This window comes from Thermobia domestica, chromosome 1 (assembly GCF_964235325.1).
Source record: "Thermobia domestica chromosome 1, izTheDome1.hap1.1, whole genome shotgun sequence".
NCBI classification, from domain to species: domain Eukaryota; kingdom Metazoa; phylum Arthropoda; class Insecta; order Zygentoma; family Lepismatidae; genus Thermobia; species Thermobia domestica.
This window is the reverse complement of record NC_137454.1, coordinates 259,326,142-259,343,539: the sequence shown is the minus strand read 5'-3', so window position 1 is coordinate 259,343,539 and position 17,398 is coordinate 259,326,142.

Here is a 17,398-nt window from a genome sequence, read left to right as displayed (position 1 = left end):
TAAAAATGTGCTCCCAGAAAAGCATCGAAACAAAAAATGTGCTCAATTATTTAACGCCAAAACAGGGTTGCCAAGTTGGGGGCCAGCGTGAAGCTAGCCCATCTCATCCAACGCAGGGACCCCAAACTAGCGCCAAATAATAGTGCTAAAAATGTGCTCCCAGAAAAGCATCGAAACAAAAAATGTGCTCAATTATTTAACGCCAAAACAGGGTTGCCAAGTTGGGGGCCAGCGTGAAGCTAGCCCATCTCATCCAACGCAGGGACCCCAAACTAGCGCCAAATAATAGTGCTAAAAATGTGCTCCCAGAAAAGCATCGAAACAAAAAATGTGCTCAATTATTTAACCCCAAAACAGGGTTGCCAAGTTGGGGGCCAGCGTGAAGCTAGCCCATCCCACCCAACGCAGGGCAGCCAAACTAGCGCCAAATAATAGTGCTAAAAATGTGCTCCCAGAAAAGCATCGAAACAAAAAATGTGCTCAATTATTTAACGCCAAAACAGGGTTGCCAAGTTGGGGGCCAGCGTGAAGCTAGCCCATCCCACCCAACGCAGGGCCCCCAAACTAGTACCAAATAATAGTGCTAAAAATGTGCTCCCAGAAAAGCATGGAAACAAAAAATGTGCTCAATTATTTACAGCAAAAACAGGGTTGCCAAGTTGGGGGCCAGCGTGAAGCTAGCCCATCCCACCCAACGCAGGGACCCCAAACTAGCGCCAAATAATAGTGCTAAAAATGTGCTCCCAGAAAAGCATCGAAACAAAAAAATGTGCTCAATTATTTACAGCAAAAACAGGGTTGCCAAGTTGGGGGCCAGCGTGAAGCTAGGCCATCCCACTCAACGCAGGGCCCCCAAACTAGTGCCAAATAATAGTGCTAAAAATGTGCTCCCAGAAAAGCATCGAAACAAAAAATGTGCTCAATTATTTAACGCCAAAACAGGGTTGCCAAGTTGGGGGCCAGCGTGAAGCTAGCCCATCCCACCCAACGCAGGGACCCCAAACTAGCGCCAAATAATAGTGCTAAAAATGTGCTCCCAGAAAAGCATCGAAACAAAAAATGTGCTCAATTATTTAACGCCAAAACAGGGTTGCCAAGTTGGGGGCCAGCGTGAAGCTAGCCCATCCCACCCAACGCAGGGACCCCAAACTAGCGCCAAATAATAGTGCTAAAAATGTGCTCCCAGAAAAGCATCGAAACAAAAAATGTGCTCAAATATTTAACGCCAAAACAGGGTTGCCAAGTTGGGGGCCAGCGTGAAGCTAGCCCATCTCATCCAACGCAGGGACCCAAAACTAGCGCCAAATAATAGTGCTAAAAATGTGCTCCCAGAAAAGCATCGAAACAAAAAATGTGCTCAATTATTTAACCCCAAAACAGGGTTGCCAAGTTGGGGGCCAGCGTGAAGCTAGCCCATCCCACCCAACGCAGGGACCCCAAACTAGTGCCAAATAGTAGTGCTAAAAATGGGCTCTCAGAAAAGCATCGAAACAAAAAATGTGCTCAATTATTTAACGCCAAAACAGGGTTGCCAAGTTGGGGGCCAGCGTGAAGCTAGCCCATCCCACCCAACGCAGGGACCCCAAACTAGCGCCAAATAATAGTGCTAAAAATGTGCTCCCAGAAAAGCATCGAAACAAAAAATGTGCTCAATTATTTAACGCCAAAACAGGGTTGCCAAGTTGGGGGCCAGCGTGAAGCTAGCCCATCCCACCCAACGCAGGGACCCCAAACTAGCGCCAAATAATAGTGCTAAAAATGTGCTCCCAGAAAAGCATCGAAACAAAAAATGTGCTCAATTATTTAACGCCAAAACAGGGTTGCCAAGTTGGGGGCCAGCGTGAAGCTAGCCCATCCCACCCAACGCAGGGCAGCCAAACTAGTGCCAAATAATAGTGCTAAAAATGTGCTCCCAGAAAAGCATCGAAACAAAAAATGTGCTCAATTATTTACAGCAAAAACAGGGTTGCCAACTTGGGGGCCAGCGTGAAGCTAGCCCATCCCACCCAACGCAGGGACCCCAAACTAGCGCCAAATAATAGTGCTAAAAATGTGCTCCCAGAAAAGCATCGAAACAAAAAATGTGCTCAATTATTTAACGCCAAAACAGGGTTGCCAAGTTGGGGGCCAGCGTGAAGCTAGCCCATCCCACTCAACGCAGGGACCCCAAACTAGCGCCAAATAATAGTGCTAAAAATGTGCTCCCAGAAAAGCATCGAAACAAAAAATGTGCTCAATTATTTAACGCCAAAACAGGGTTGCCAAGTTGGGGGCCAGCGTGAAGCTAGCCCATCCCACCCAACGCAGGGACCCCAAACTAGCGCCAAATAATAGTGCTAAAATGTGCTCCCAGAAAAGCATCGAAACAAAAAATGTGCTCAATTATTTAACGCCAAAACAGGGTTGCCAATTTGGGGGCCAGCGTGAAGCTAGCCCATCTCACCCAACGCAGGGACCCCAAACTAGCGCCAAATAATAGTGCTAAAAATGTGCTCCCAGAAAAGCATCGAAACAAAAAATGTGCTCAATTATTTAACGCCAAAACAGGGTTGCCAAGTTGGGGACCAGCGTGAAGCTAGCCCATCCCACCCAACGCAGGGACCCCAAACTAGCGCCAAATAATAGTGCTAAAAATGTGCTCCCAGAAAAGCATCGAAACAAAAAATGTGCTCAATTATTTAACGCCAAAACAGGGTTGCCAATTTGGGGGCCAGCGTGAAGCTAGCCCATCCCACCCAACGCAGGGCAGCCAAACTAGTGCCAAATAATAGTGCTAAGAATGTGCTCCCAGAAAAGCATCGAAACAAAAAATGTGCTCAATTATTTACAGCAAAAACAGGGTTGCCAAGTTGGGGGCCAGCGTGAAGCTAGCCCATCCCACCCAACGCAGGGACCCCAAACTAGCGCCAAATAATAGTGCTAAAAATGTGCTCCCAGAAAAGCATCGAAACAAAAAATGTGCTCAATTATTTAACGCCAAAACAGGGTTGCCAAGTTGGGGGCCAGCGTGAAGCTAGCCCATCCCACCCAACGCAGGAACCCCAAACTAGCGCCAAATAATAGTGCTAAAAATGTGCTCCCAGAAAAGCATCGAAACAAAAAATGTGCTCAATTATTTAACGCCAAAACAGGGTTGCCAAGTTGGGGGCAAGCGTGAAGCTAGCCCATCCCACCCAACGCAGGGACCCCAAACTAGCGCCAAATAATAGTGCTAAAAATGTGCTCCCAGAAAAGCATCGAAACAAAAAATGTGCTCAATTATTTAAAGCCAAAACAGGGTTGCCGAGTTGGGGGCCAGCGTGAAGCTAGCCCATCCCACCCAGCGGAGGGACCCAAAACTAGTGCCAAATAATAGTGCTAAAAATGTGCTCCCAGAAAAGCATCGAAACAAAAAATGTGCTCAATTATTTACCGCCAAAACAGGGTTGCAAAGTTGGGGGCCAGCGTGAAGCTAGCCCATCCCACCCAAAGGAGAGACCGCAAACTAGTGCCAAATAATAGTGCTAAAAATGTGCTCCCAGAAAAGCACCAAAGCAAAAAATGTGCTCAATTATTTACCGCCAAAACAGGGTTGCCAAGTTGGGGGCCAGCGTGAAGCTATCCCATCCCACCCAAAGGAGAGACCCGAAACTATTGCCAAATAATAGTGCTAAAAATGTGCTCCCAGAAAAGCATCGACACAAAAAATGTGCTCAATTATTTACCGCATAAACACGGTTGCCAAATTGGGGGGCCAGTGTGAAGCTAGCCCCGTACACCAAACGCAGGGCCCCCAAACTTGCGCCAAATAATAGTGCTAAAATTGTGCTCCCGGAAAAGCATCGAAACAAAAAATGTGCTCAATTATTTACAGCAAAAACAGGGTTGCCAAGTTGGGAGCCAGCGTGAAGCTAGCCCATCCCACCCAACGCAGGGCCCCCAAACTAGCGCCAAATAATAGTGCTAAAAATGTGCTCCCAGAAAAGCATCGAAACAAAAAATGTGCTCAATTATTTAACGCCAAAACAGGGTTGCCAAGTTGGGTGCCAGCGTGAAGCTAGCCCATCCCACCCAACGGAGGGACCCAAAACTAGTGCCGAATAATAGTGCTAAAAATGTGCCCCCAGAAAAGCACCAAAACAAAAAATGTGCTCAATTATTTACCGCCAAAACAGGGTTGCCAAGTTGGGGGCCAGCGTGAAGCTAGCCCATCCCACCCAAAGGAGAGACCCGAAACTATTGCCAAATAATAGTGCTAAAAATGTGCTCCCAGAAAAGCATCGACACAAAAAATGTGCTCAATTATTTACCGCATAAACACGGTTGCCAAATTGGGGGGCCAGTGTCAAGCTAGCCCCGTACACCAAACGCAGGGCCCCCAAACTTGCGCCAAATAATAGTGCTAAAATTGTGCTACCAGAAAAGCATCGAAACAAAAAATGTGCTCAATTATTTACAGCAAAAACAGGGTTGCCAAGTTGGGGGCCAGCGTGAAGCTAGCCCATCCCACCCAACGCAGGGACCCCAAACTAGCGCCAAATAATAGTGCTAAAAATGTGCTCCCAGAAAAGCATCGAAACGAAAAATGTGCTCACTTATTTACAGCAAAAACAGGGTTGCCAAGTTGGGGGCCAGCGTGAAGCTAGCCCATCCCACCCAACGCAGGAACCCCAAACTAGCGCCAAATAATAGTGCTAAAAATGTGCTCCCAGAAAAGCATCGAAACAAAAAATGTGCTCAATTATTTAACGCCAAAACAGGGTTGCCAAGTTGGGGGCCAGCGTGAAGCTAGCCCATCCCACCCAACGCAGGGACCCCAAACTAGCGCCAAATAATAGTGCTAAAAATGTGCTCCCAGAAAAGCATCGAAACAAAAAATGTGCTCAATTATTTCACGCCAAAACAGGGTTGCCAAATTGGGGGCCAGCGTGAAGCAAGCCCATCCCACCCAACGGAGGGACCCAAAACTAGCGCCAAATAATAGTGCTAAAAATGTGCTCCCAGAAAAGCATCGAAACAAAAAAATGTGCTCAATTATTTACAGCAAAAACAGGGTTGCCAAGTTGGGGGCCAGCGTGAAGCTAGGCCATCCCACTCAACGCAGGGCCCCCAAACTAGTGCCAAATAATAGTGCTAAAAATGTGCTCCCAGAAAAGCAGCGAAACAAAAACGGTGCTCAATTATTTAACGCCAAAACAGGGTTGCCAAGTTGGGGCCAGCGTGAAGCTAGCCCATCCCACCCAACGCAGGGACCCCAAACTAGCGCCAAATAATAGTGCTAAAAATGTGCTCCCAGAAAAGCATCGAAACAAAAAATGTGCTCAATTATTTACAGCAAAAACAGGGTTGCCAAGTTGGGGGCCAGCGTGAAGCTAGCCCATCCCACCCAACGCAGGGACCCCAAACTAACGCCAAATAATAGTGCTAAAAATGTGCTCCCAAAAAAGCATCGAAACAAAAAATGTGCTCAATTATTTAACGCCAAAACAGGGTTGCCAAGTTGGGGCCAGCGTGAAGCTAGCCCATCCAACCCAACGGAGGGACCCAAAACTAGTGCCAAATAATAGTGCTAAAAGTGTGCTCCCAGAAAAGCATCGAAACAAAAAATGTGCTCAATTATTTAACGCCAAAACAGGGTTGCCAAGTTGGGGGCCAGCGTGAAGCTAGCCCATCCCACCCAACGGAGGGACCCAAAACTAGCGCCAAATAATAGTGCTAAAAATGTGCTCCCAGAAAAGCATCGAAACAAAAAATGTGCTCAATTATTTAATGCCAAAACAGGGTTGCCAAGTTGGGGGCCAGCGTGAAGCTAGCCCATCCCACCCAACGCAGGGCCCCCAAACTAGTGCCAAATAATAGTGCTAAAAATGTGCTCCCAGAAAAGCATCGACACAAAAAATGTGCTCAATTATTTACCGCATAAACACGGTTGCCAAATTGGGGGCCAGTGTGAAGCTAGCCCCGTACACCAAACGCAGGGCCCCCAAACTTGCGCCAAATAATAGTGCTAAAATTGTGCTCCCTGAAAAGCATCGAAACAAAAAATGTGCTCAATTATTTACAGCAAAAACAGGGTTGCCAAATTGGTGGCCAGCGTGAAGCTAGCCCATCCCACCCAACGCAGGGTCCCGAAACTAGTGCCAAATAATAGTGCTAAAAATGTGCTCCCAGAAAAGCATCGAAACAAAAAAATGTGCTCAATTATTTACAGCAAAAACAGGGTTGCCAAGTTGGGGGCCAGCGTGAAGCTAGCCCCGCCCACACAACGGAGGGACCCCAGACTAGTGCCAAATAAAAGTGCTAAAAATGTGCTCCCAGAAAAGCATCAACACAAAAAATGTGCTCAATTATTTACCGCCAAAACAGGGTTGCCAAGTTGGGGGCCAGCGTGAAGCTAGCCCCGCCCACCCAACGGAGGGACCCCAAACTAGTGCCAAATAAAAGTGCTATAAATATGCTCCCAGAAAAGCATCGAAACAAAAAATGTGCTCAATGATTTACCGCCAAAACAGGGTTGCCAAGTTGGGGGCCAGCGTGAAGCTAGCCCCGCCCACCCAACGGAGGGACCTGAAACTAGTGCCAAATAAAAGTGCTAAAAATATGCTCCCAGAAAAGCATCGAAGCAAAAAATGTGCTCAATGATTTACCGCCAAAACTGGGTTGCCAAGTTGGGGGCCAGCGTGAAGCTAGCCCCGCCCACCCAACGGAGGGACCCCAAACTAGTGCCAAATAAAAGTGCTAGAAATGTGCTCCCAGAAAAGCATCAAAACAAAAAATGTGCTCAATTATTTATCGCAAAAATAGTGTTACCAAGTTCTAGCCGATCCATCTACAGTAGAACCCCTCAAGTCCGAACTAAGTGGGGTGAAACCTGTTCGGATTTCGGGGTGTTCTGATTACCCGGGAAATAATATTACGTACTTATTTCGTCACTGAATTGGCGGTGAAACAACGAGTGAGGTTAGACAGGGTGGCCCAGTGGTCGAAAGGGCAGTGGCCTTGACTGGCGGGTGTACACTCATGTTCAAAATGATTGTCGCATATGTATAACAGTCTTCTTGTACGAATATAATTAGATAATGATTTTGAATAAGCATTAAGTCTAAAAATGTTAAAACCTTTAAAAAAAAACTAAATTTGTGTGATTAAATCTTTTTTTTTTCATTTTCCAGCTGTAGTTATTTTTTTTCTCCTGAGAACGTGTTCGGATTTTCCGGGTTTTCGAATTTCCGGGGTTCGGATTTGAGGGGTTGTACTGTAATACCAAGTAGTAATGCAAAATTGCCTTCCAAATTAGATATCAATTTTTCTACTAGAAATATTGAGTGTGTTTATAGGTATGTACATTTTGAACCCGAATGTTTTTTCATTGGTTGTTGGGAAATCTTGATGCAAAAAAAAAAAAACTGTTTTTTCTCTGAAATTATTTTATAGGTATATATTGGCAGTGCATAATTATTATTTTTTAAGTTTTTTTATATTTTTTAACCACGTCATTTCACGCTTACCACGTTTAACATAATGCATACATGCTACAGTGATAATTTGTTTATAATAACTAGTTAATGGTGGTATCTGTAAGACGTTATGTTAGTCATCTTTGCTACTGCATGTAGTACATCGTGTATTAAGGAATTCTTTAAATGAATATTCCTGAAAACGTATAACATTTACTTATCGCACTCCTCAGCTTCATTGTTGAAAAAAAAAAAAACGCTTTTTCGTTCAATAATTCCTTCACAGCGGCTCACGCTCCACTTATCTAAGTGTCTCACTCCCCTCTGTGTTATTTTTTTCTACTGTACTTACAATAATTCAGTTTATTGGAAGAAGAAACTTGAACCTCAAAGGTACTTCGTGAGTGACTTGCAAGAGTTCTGGACGGTTTGCTTTGGTTGCTCTGTAATAATTTATCGTAAATTGACATTGGCAGTAATGAAAATTATATTCTTTCCTGGAGAACTTAACATTTAATAAAATATAATCTTATATACCCTGAGATTTTTTTCATTATGATAAACAATACCGATACTACAGGTTAACAGGTTTAGGTTCGGTTCAAGGTTTAAACAAATCTGTCGGTTTATTTCAGAAACCAAACCATATTTCGATTCGACTAGAAAACGGACACACGATTGAAACTTTTCCTGGATATTCTTAAATCTTTAGAAAAAGAAACCTGAAAAATGTAATGATTTCGTTCAGGTTAAGTAACTTTGAATTTTTTGTTTCTTTTTGGAAACGAAATTACGATTTCTCAGTTTTTTAAAGAGTATTTTTGCTATAACACATATCAAGAAAAAAATAAAACATTTTTTCTGGTTTTCGGTTACATCTTTGAAACAGGTTCATATTAGAAAACTGCACTGTGGTTTACGATTCCAGGAACCGTCCAGGAACCAGTGTCGGGACCATTTGGTTGTAGTGTGACATCTTGAAATCTGAATTTTAACTAGCTCAGAATTTGGTCCAATTTTTGACCATTTTTGTCCAAACCAACTAACATTTTGAACCATTCAAATAAACGAGGGAGGACCATTTCAAAATTTGGCCTTTTCGATTCCTGTTGTAGGACATCTTCAAATTCCAATCTTAACCTCTTCGGTCCTGAGCATATTTTTGATGATAATTGCATGTATTACTGTATTTGCTCCCATCTATAGCTTTGGCTCGCATACATGTGATGGCAAGAAGTGGGTGGCGGTGTTGTGAGTGTCGGAGTTCTATGTCTCCTGTAGGCGACATTGGGACTCAGTGACTCAAAAATATCTCCTACTATGGTTATGTCTCCTACAGGAGACGTGGGGAACGAAAAGGTTAACTAGTTCAGAATTTAGTCCAATGGTTGTCCAGTTTTGAGTAAGCAAGAAAAAAAATACCATTCAAATTAACCAAGGAGGGCAATTTCATAAATTGGCCACTTCGTTCAGCTGTAGCGCGACATCTTCAATTTCGAATTTAAACTAGCTCAGAATTTTGTCTAGTTTTGTCCAACCAAGAAAAAATATCATACCACTGAAATTAACCGAGAAGGATCATTTCAAAATTTGGTCACTTCGATTACCTGTAGTGTGACATCTTCAAATTCGAATTTTTCTAGCTCAGATTTGTGTCCAATTTCTGTCCACTTTTGTTCAACCAAGGAAAAAAATTGAACTATTCAATTAAATGAGAGAAGGCCATTTCAAAATTTGGCCACTTCCATCACCTGTAGTGCGACATTTTCAAATTCGAATTTTAACTAGTTCAGAATTTTGTCCGATTTCTGTCCATTTTTGTCCAACCGAGAAAAGCTTTGTATCATTTTCAAAATTTTGGCCACTACGAACACATGTAGTGTGAAATTTTAAAACTCCAATTTTAACTAGCCCAAAATTTTGTCTTATTTTTATACATTTTCACCACCGAGGGAAAAGAATACCATTCAAATAAACGAGGGAGATCATTTTAAAATTTGGACCTCTTCAATCACCTGTAGTGTGACACATTCAAATTCGAATTTTAACTAGTTCATAATTTTGTCCGTTTTTGTTCACTTTTGTCCAACAAAAAAAAAAACAAGTCGTATCATTCAAATAAACGACGGAGGGCCATTTCAAAATTTGGCCACTTCGATCATCTGTAGTACATCTTCAAATTCAAAATTTAACAAGCTCATAATTTTGTCCGATTTTGGTACATTATTCAACCATTAAGAAAATGCTTTGCACCATTCAAATTAACAAGGAAGGACAATTCTAAAATTTTGTGTACATTTTTGTACCACCCGGAAGAAATTTTGTACTATTCAAATTAACAAAGGAGAGATATATCAAAATTTGGCCACTTTGATCGCCTGTAGTGCGACATCTTCAAATTTGAATTTTAACTAGTTCGAAATTTAGTGGTCGAAGTGGCCCAAATTTTAAAATAGTACTCCTTTGATAATTTGAACGGTAGGTTAATTTCATGATGGTACAAAAATGTACAAAAATTGAACAGAGCTCTGAACTAGTTAAAAGTCGAATTTGAAAATGTCGTAAAACAGGTGATAAAAGTGGCCCAAACTTTCAAATTTCGTTCCCTCCTTTCTTAATTTGAATGGTACAAAATTGTTTCCTTGGTTGGACAAAAATGAGCAAAGACTGTACAAAATTCTGATCTAGTTAAAATTCAAATTTGAAGATGTCGCAGTACAACTAAATGGACTTCACAATGTCTTACAAAGTTCAAGAGTGTGGAATAATATCCACTTATATAAATCAATTCATCAATAATAAATACTTCTTAAAAATAAAAAAAAGAAGTATACATCGCACAGGGTGAGCCAAAAGTTTTAGGGAAGTCGAATTAATTCCAAAATATGCAACAGATAGGAATGAAATGTCACTAGTCATGTTACCTTCAAAGGAAAAAACGTCACAGACCATATTGCGTTTCCAGCGGCCATCCCTATATCCGCGATCTTGGATTTAACTTCAAAATTTCAAATGGGAATGGATGTGTGTAGCACTGAATTTTCATCTTCCTTCACCTTCCTTCATCCAGTACCAGAATTTTCTCAGAAATTCAGATCTGTAATTGCTTTTTGACTAACTCTAACGGTTTTTACGATATTTAATGTTTGTTTCGTTTTCTCTCGTTTCAGGTTCATAATTGAAGATTGTCCTCACCAAGTCAGAATGCATAGAGATTGTAAAGTTTACCCGTACAAACTGCAATTATTTCAGCATCTTACTGAAGATGACACTGATCGTCATGTACAATTTGCAGAGTGAGCCACGCAACAAAGTCAAGAAACACCACGTTTCGCACATCAGATAATTTTGTCTTAAAAACCTGTTTTGTACGTCAATGGCGAAGTTAATAAGGAAAACCATCAATATTCGTCCTATGTCAATACGCATTGGATTTATTCCAGCAAAATGGTAGTAACACCGAAGGCAATGGTATGGTGTGGAATTTGGGGAAAACGAAGTGTCCTTTTTCATTGACAGGACTAATGCAGATGGCTATCTGCTATTACTGCAAGAGGATGTGCTCCCATCACGGTTATCCGAAGATGATAATTTTCCCACATTCTTCAAAAAAAAAAAAAAAGGGGGGGAGGCTCCGCCTCGTTTAGAATTTATCTGGATCAACAATTTCCGTGGAAATGGATTGTACGGAGGGGACTTGTTGAGTGGTCTCCACGATCACCTGATCTTGACGCCTTTAAATTTTAATCTCTGAGGCCACGTAAATTCGACGGTTTACGCAGCGAAGATATGGGATGTTGATACCTGAAGAGCCGAATTCGTAAAACCATATACTTGTTCCAGATTGAAGTGATATTCAGAGTTCATACAGAGAGGGAGCACTGATTAATATTGACGATTGAACAGAATGGGCAGCATGTGAAACACATATTGTAACGACAAGTAATACGTGTTTCTCATAAATGTCTCAAAAACAATTAGAAATAGTCAGTGGCGTATTGAGGGGGGCTTCCGGGCTTAATCCTCCCCAGAAATTGTATTTACTATATCAAAGTAAATTAAATATCTTGCAGAATTTTCACATTTCCAGAGACAAAGTTAGCAGAGCCCCCTCGAAACAAAATCGTAAATACGCCACTGGAGATACTAAAAACAATCAATATCTGAATTTCTGAGAAAATACTAGAGCTACATAATGTGTCTCACATACCCCTTCCCATTTTAAATTTTGAAGTTGAATCCAAGATGGCGGATATCAAGATGGCCACCAGAAACACGGTAAGGTCTACGGCACAATGTTAAAATTTAAAAATTTACTTCACTGACTTAAGATTTTTGGCCCATCCTGTACAATAATTCACTCTAGACATAAATTGTTGCTAGCGTTCTTTCTACCGCAAACAGCTCGGAGAATAATCAAGTGGTTAGCGTTCTTCGTTAGCAATCGGGGGTCCATGGTCCCGAGGTCGGCGATACTGACCTGTTTCTCCCGGACTTCTCCGTTACAATAGGCGAAATCTTTAGCGGTACTAGAACTAAAGAAATTTGCCTCCTTCTTTTCACTTCCTCAAATATCATCATTTGCGCAGTGTTCTACTATAAAATGGCCTCTGAGCCTATATACGTATATTAGCACAATTCAAGTATTACATTTAAATATTAGTATCTTATCTCTCAGTTAGGTAGGTGAGGCTATTACACACTGACCCACAATTTGACGACCCTTCATACCTGAGCACATTTTTGGTTTTGATGTTTTTCTGGGAGCACATTTTTAGCAATAATATTTGGCACTAGTTTGGGGTCCCTCCATTGGGTTGGCGGAGCTGGCTTCACGCTGGCCCCCAACTTGGCAACCCTGTTTTGGCGGTTAATAATTGAGCACATTTTTTGTTTCGATGCTTTTCTGGGAGCACATTTTTAGCACTATTATTTTGCACTAGTTTGGGGGCCCTGCGTTGGGTGGGATGGGCTAGCTTCACGCTGGCCCCCAACTTGGCAACCCTGTTTATGCTGTAAATAATTGAGCACATTTTTTGTTTCGATGCTTTTCTGGGAGCACAATTTTAGCACTATTATTTGGCGCAAGTTTGGGGGCCCTGCGTTTGGTGTACGGGGCTAGCTTCACACTGGCCCCCAATTTGGCAACCGTGTTTATGCGGTAAATAATTGAGCACATTTTTTGTGTCGATGCTTTTCTGGGAGCACATTTTTAGCACTATTATTTGGCAATAGTTTCGGGTCTCTCCTTTGGGTGGGATGGGATAGCTTCACGCTGGCCCCCAACTTGGCAACCCTGTTTTGGCGGTAAATAATTGAGCACATTTTTTGTTTTGGTGCTTTTCTGGGAGCACATTTTTAGCACTATTATTTGGCACTAGTTTTGGGTCCCTCCGTTGGGTGGGATGGGCTAGCTTCACGCTGGCCCCCAACTTGGCAACCCTGTTTTGGCGTTAAATAATTGAGCACATTTTTTGTTTCGATGCTTTTCTGGGAGCACATTTTTAGCACTATTATTTGGCGCAAGTTTGGGGTCCCTGCGTTGGGTGGGATGGGCTAGCTTCACGCTGGCCCCCAACTTGGCAACCCTGTTTTTGCTGTAAATAATTGAGCACATTTTTTGTTTCGATGCTTTTCTGGGAGCACATTTTTAGCACTATTATTTGGCACTAGTTTGGGGGCCCTGCGTTGGGTGGGATGGGCTAGCTTCACGCTGGCCCCCAAATTGGCAACCCTGTTTTGGCGTTAAATAATTGAGCACATTTTTTGTTTCGATGCTTTTCTGGGAGCACATTTTTAGCACTATTATTTGGCGCTAGTTTGGGGTCCCTGCGTTGGGTGGGATGGGCTAGCTTCACGCTGGCCCCCAACTTGGCAACCCTGTTTTGGCGTTAAATAATTGAGCACATTTTTTGTTTCGATGCTTTTCTGGGAGCACATTTTTAGCACTATTATTTGGCACTAGTTTGGGTGCCCTGCGTTGGGTGGGATGGGCTAGCTTCACGCTGGCCCCCAACTTGGCAACCCTGTTTTGGCGTTAAATAATTGAGCACATTTTTTGTTTCGATGCTTTTCTGGGAGCACATTTTTAGCACTATTATTTGGCGCTAGTTTGGGGTCCCTGCGTTGGGTGGGATGGGCTAGCTTCACGCTGGCCCCCAACTTGGCAACCCTGTTTTTACTGTAAATAATTGAGCACATTTTTTGTTTCCATGCTTTTCTGGGAGCACATTTTTAGCACTATTATTTGGCGTTAGTTTGGGGTCCCTGCGTTGGGTGGGATGGGCTAGCTTCACGCTGGCACTCAACTTGGCAACCCTGTTTTGGCGTTAAATAATTGAGCACATTTTTTGTTTCGATGCTTTTCTGGGAGCACATTTTTAGCACTATTATTTGGCGCTAGTTTGGGGTTCCTGCGTTGGGTGGGATGGGCTAGCTTCACGCTGGCCCCCAACTTGGCAACCCTGTTTTGGCGTTAAATAATTGAGCACATTTTTTGTTTCGATGCTTTTCTGGGAGCACATTTTTAGCACTATTATTTGGCGCTAGTTTGGGGTCCCTGCGTTGGGTGGGATGGGCTAGCTTCACGCTGGCCCCCAACTTGGCAACCCTGTTTTTGCTGTAAATAATTGAGCACATTTTTTGTTTCGATGCTATTCTGGGAGCACAATTTTAGCACTATTATTTGGCGCTAGTTTGGGGGCCCTGCGTTTGGTGTACGGGGCTAGCTTCACACTGGCCCCCAATTTGGCAACCGTGTTTATGCGGTAAATAATTGAGCACATTTTTTGTGTCGATGCTTTTCTGGGAGCACATTTTTAGCACTATTATTTGGCAATAGTTTCGGGTCTCTCCTTTGGGTGGGATGGGATAGCTTCACGCTGGCCCCCAACTTGGCAACCCTGTTTTGGCGGTAAATAATTGAGCACATTTTTTGTTTTGGTGCTTTTCTGGGAGCACATTTTCAGCACTATTATTTGGCACTAGTTTTGGGTCCCTCCGTTGGGTGGGATGGGCTAGCTTCACGCTGGCCCCCAACTTGGCAACCCTGTTTTGGCGTTAAATAATTGAGCACATTTTTTGTTTCGATGCTTTTCTGGGAGCACATTTTTAGCACTATTATTTGGCGCTAGTTTGGGGTCCCTGCGTTGGGTGGGATGGGCTAGCTTCACGCTGGCCCCCAACTTGGCAACCCTGTTTTTGCTGTAAATAATTGAGCACATTTTTTTGTTTCGATGCTTTTCTGGGAGCACATTTTTAGCACTATTATTTGGCACTAGTTTGGGGTCCCTGCGTTGGGTGGGATGGGCTAGCTTCACGCTGGCCCCCAACTTGGCAACCCTGTTTTGGCGTTAAATAATTGAGCACCGTTTTTGTTTCGATGCTTTTCTGGGAGCACATTTTTAGTACTATTATTTGGCGCTAGTTTGGGGTCCCTGCGTTGGGTGGGATGGGCTAGCTTCACGCTGGCCCCCAATTTGGCAACCCTCTTTTTCCTGTAAATAATTGAGCACATTTTTTGTTTCGATGCTTTTCTGGGAGCACATTTTTAGCACTATTATTTGGCACTAGTTTGGGGGCCCTGCGTTGGGTGGGATGGGCTAGCTTCACGCTGGCCCCCAACTTGGCAACCCTGTTTTGGCGTTAAATAATTGAGCACATTTTTTGTTTCGATGCTTTTCTGGGAGCACATTTTTAGCACTATTATTTGGCGCTAGTTTGGGGTCCCTGCGTTGGGTGGGATGGGCTAGCTTCACGCTGGCCCCCAACTTGGCAACCCTGTTTTTGCTGTAAATAATTGAGCACATTTTTTGTTTCGATGCTTTTCTGGGAGCACATTTTTAGCACTATTATTTGGCACTAGTTTGGGGGCCCTCCGTTGGGTGGGCGGGGCTAGCGTGAAGCTAGCCCCGCCCAAATTAATCTTCTAATTTCTTGGTAATTTGAAGAGCACATTTTTTAAAATTTTTCATTTTGTGAAGCACATTTTTAGCACATTTTTTTGGTACAATTTTTAAAAAATGTGCTCAATTGGGATGGGCCAGCTTCACGCACGTTGAAAAAGTTTGTAATTTTTATTAACTACAGGCGATACGTGGTCCCTTTAATGAATCATTAACTGCTAAGTTGCTACTATGATTCGATTTGAAATTTCGATCACCTCTTTCAAAAATACATGCAGAATATTGGTTATCGTGTTGCAGCAAAACAACTTTACGTTTACAACTACTTGCTAGTCATTGCATTGACTATGTCATTTATTTCTCAAAGAAAATTTACGAAAAAACTTTGAAAATTTACGAAAACAATACAACATACGTTTGACTCTTTTTAGTTTCCGTCTTACATTATGTACTTTCTTTTTATGTTGCAAGTGTTTTTTGCTATAACGAATTTGGAAATTATTTTTTCTTACAATGCGACGAATAACATTTCGTAACCTACTAAGGCTTTCTTGAGAGATTTTTAATTTCTTTTCCTACATTACTGAAATATTGATACTATCATAAGACCTACAAGGCATAAAGCCATTTTTACTATCTTCTAAATTCACAACTTGTGTGCAAATAATTACGCAGAAAGAACCACATCCCATTTGTTTTACTTGTATTTCTTTGACTTTCAACTCACAGCCTAAAAACTATTTTGCTCATAACATACCTCAACAACCGTAACAGACACAAAAAAGAAACAAATTTTGTGAAGTGGAACACATTCTAATTTACTGGTTAGCAATGTGCCAAGGAAGCAATTTTGCTTTATTAAACATAATACTCTACAAGGATGCGTGAATGGCCTACTCTTGCCTTCTTTTTCAACGCAACTTATCACTACTTTCGTAAACCTATTTGTAGTGAGGCGCATGTTGCACCCAAGAATGTTTTTTGTCTCTTTAAAAACAAACAAATAATAGCGGAAGCAGTTGACCGCTGATTGACATGTGTATCTAAGGTAGGCGTGGCCGGCTCGATGGTTGAGGATCGCGGTCGAGAAATCTTTCAATAGCTGGGTTGCGTTCGTTAGTTTTTTCCGCTTAGCCTCTAACTACAACAATACTATTTAAAGAAGACACAACAAATTCTTTGGCCTTGTTTAACTCAACTTTAACGTGACTAACAACAGGAATTCACAATCTGATATTTCTTCAACCTGTTTAAATTTATTGTCAAGAAATTCTATTTTAGCGTGATTTAAAACAACACCAGATGGTTGAGAACTAGCACATGGTAAAATAGTATAACTTTCAAAACATTTATTTTTTAGTGTTTGTGCGTGTACTTTTTGGGGTACGGGGGCAATGTCCCGCAAAATACCTTCAAACTCAGGTGTAACCCATTCTAAGTTATTTTTAGCAAATTTTATTTTTAGTGGTACTGCCTTACTTTTACAACCTTCATGCTTTTGAGTATTTTCCAAATTACTAACTTTTGAAGAAGCATGCGAAAATGTTATAATCTCAAGAGAATTAGCAAACCTAACCCGTTTTGGTGGTACGATTTTACAATTTGCCTTCCAATCATCTCTGGACCCTTGTTACCACTAACATTGTGATACTTTAAATGCCTTTTGTATATCCTTTCAGCTAACCTTCCTTTCGCAATGAGTACAATGTCTCAATTTTCGTAATGAATTTTCAATTTATATTCAATGTTTGACAAAGAAACACATTCTAATTCAAAAACACACTCTTCTTTGACATTTTGATAGAGATCATATGTACGTAATTCACGCATTTTAGCAACAATTTTATCTTCAATTTCAGCCCTGTATTCTATGCTCCTTTCTAAAATAGATTTTACAATTTTTTGCTTAGCTCTTTTCCGAATTTCATATACTTCCTGATCTACCTTTAAAGCATTTTCTACTTCTAACAATGTAAGTGCTTCTTTTCGACATCTAAATTGACTTTCTACTATTAAAATTCTGTTTCCTTCCAAATTCTTCGCATTTCATGCAAAACA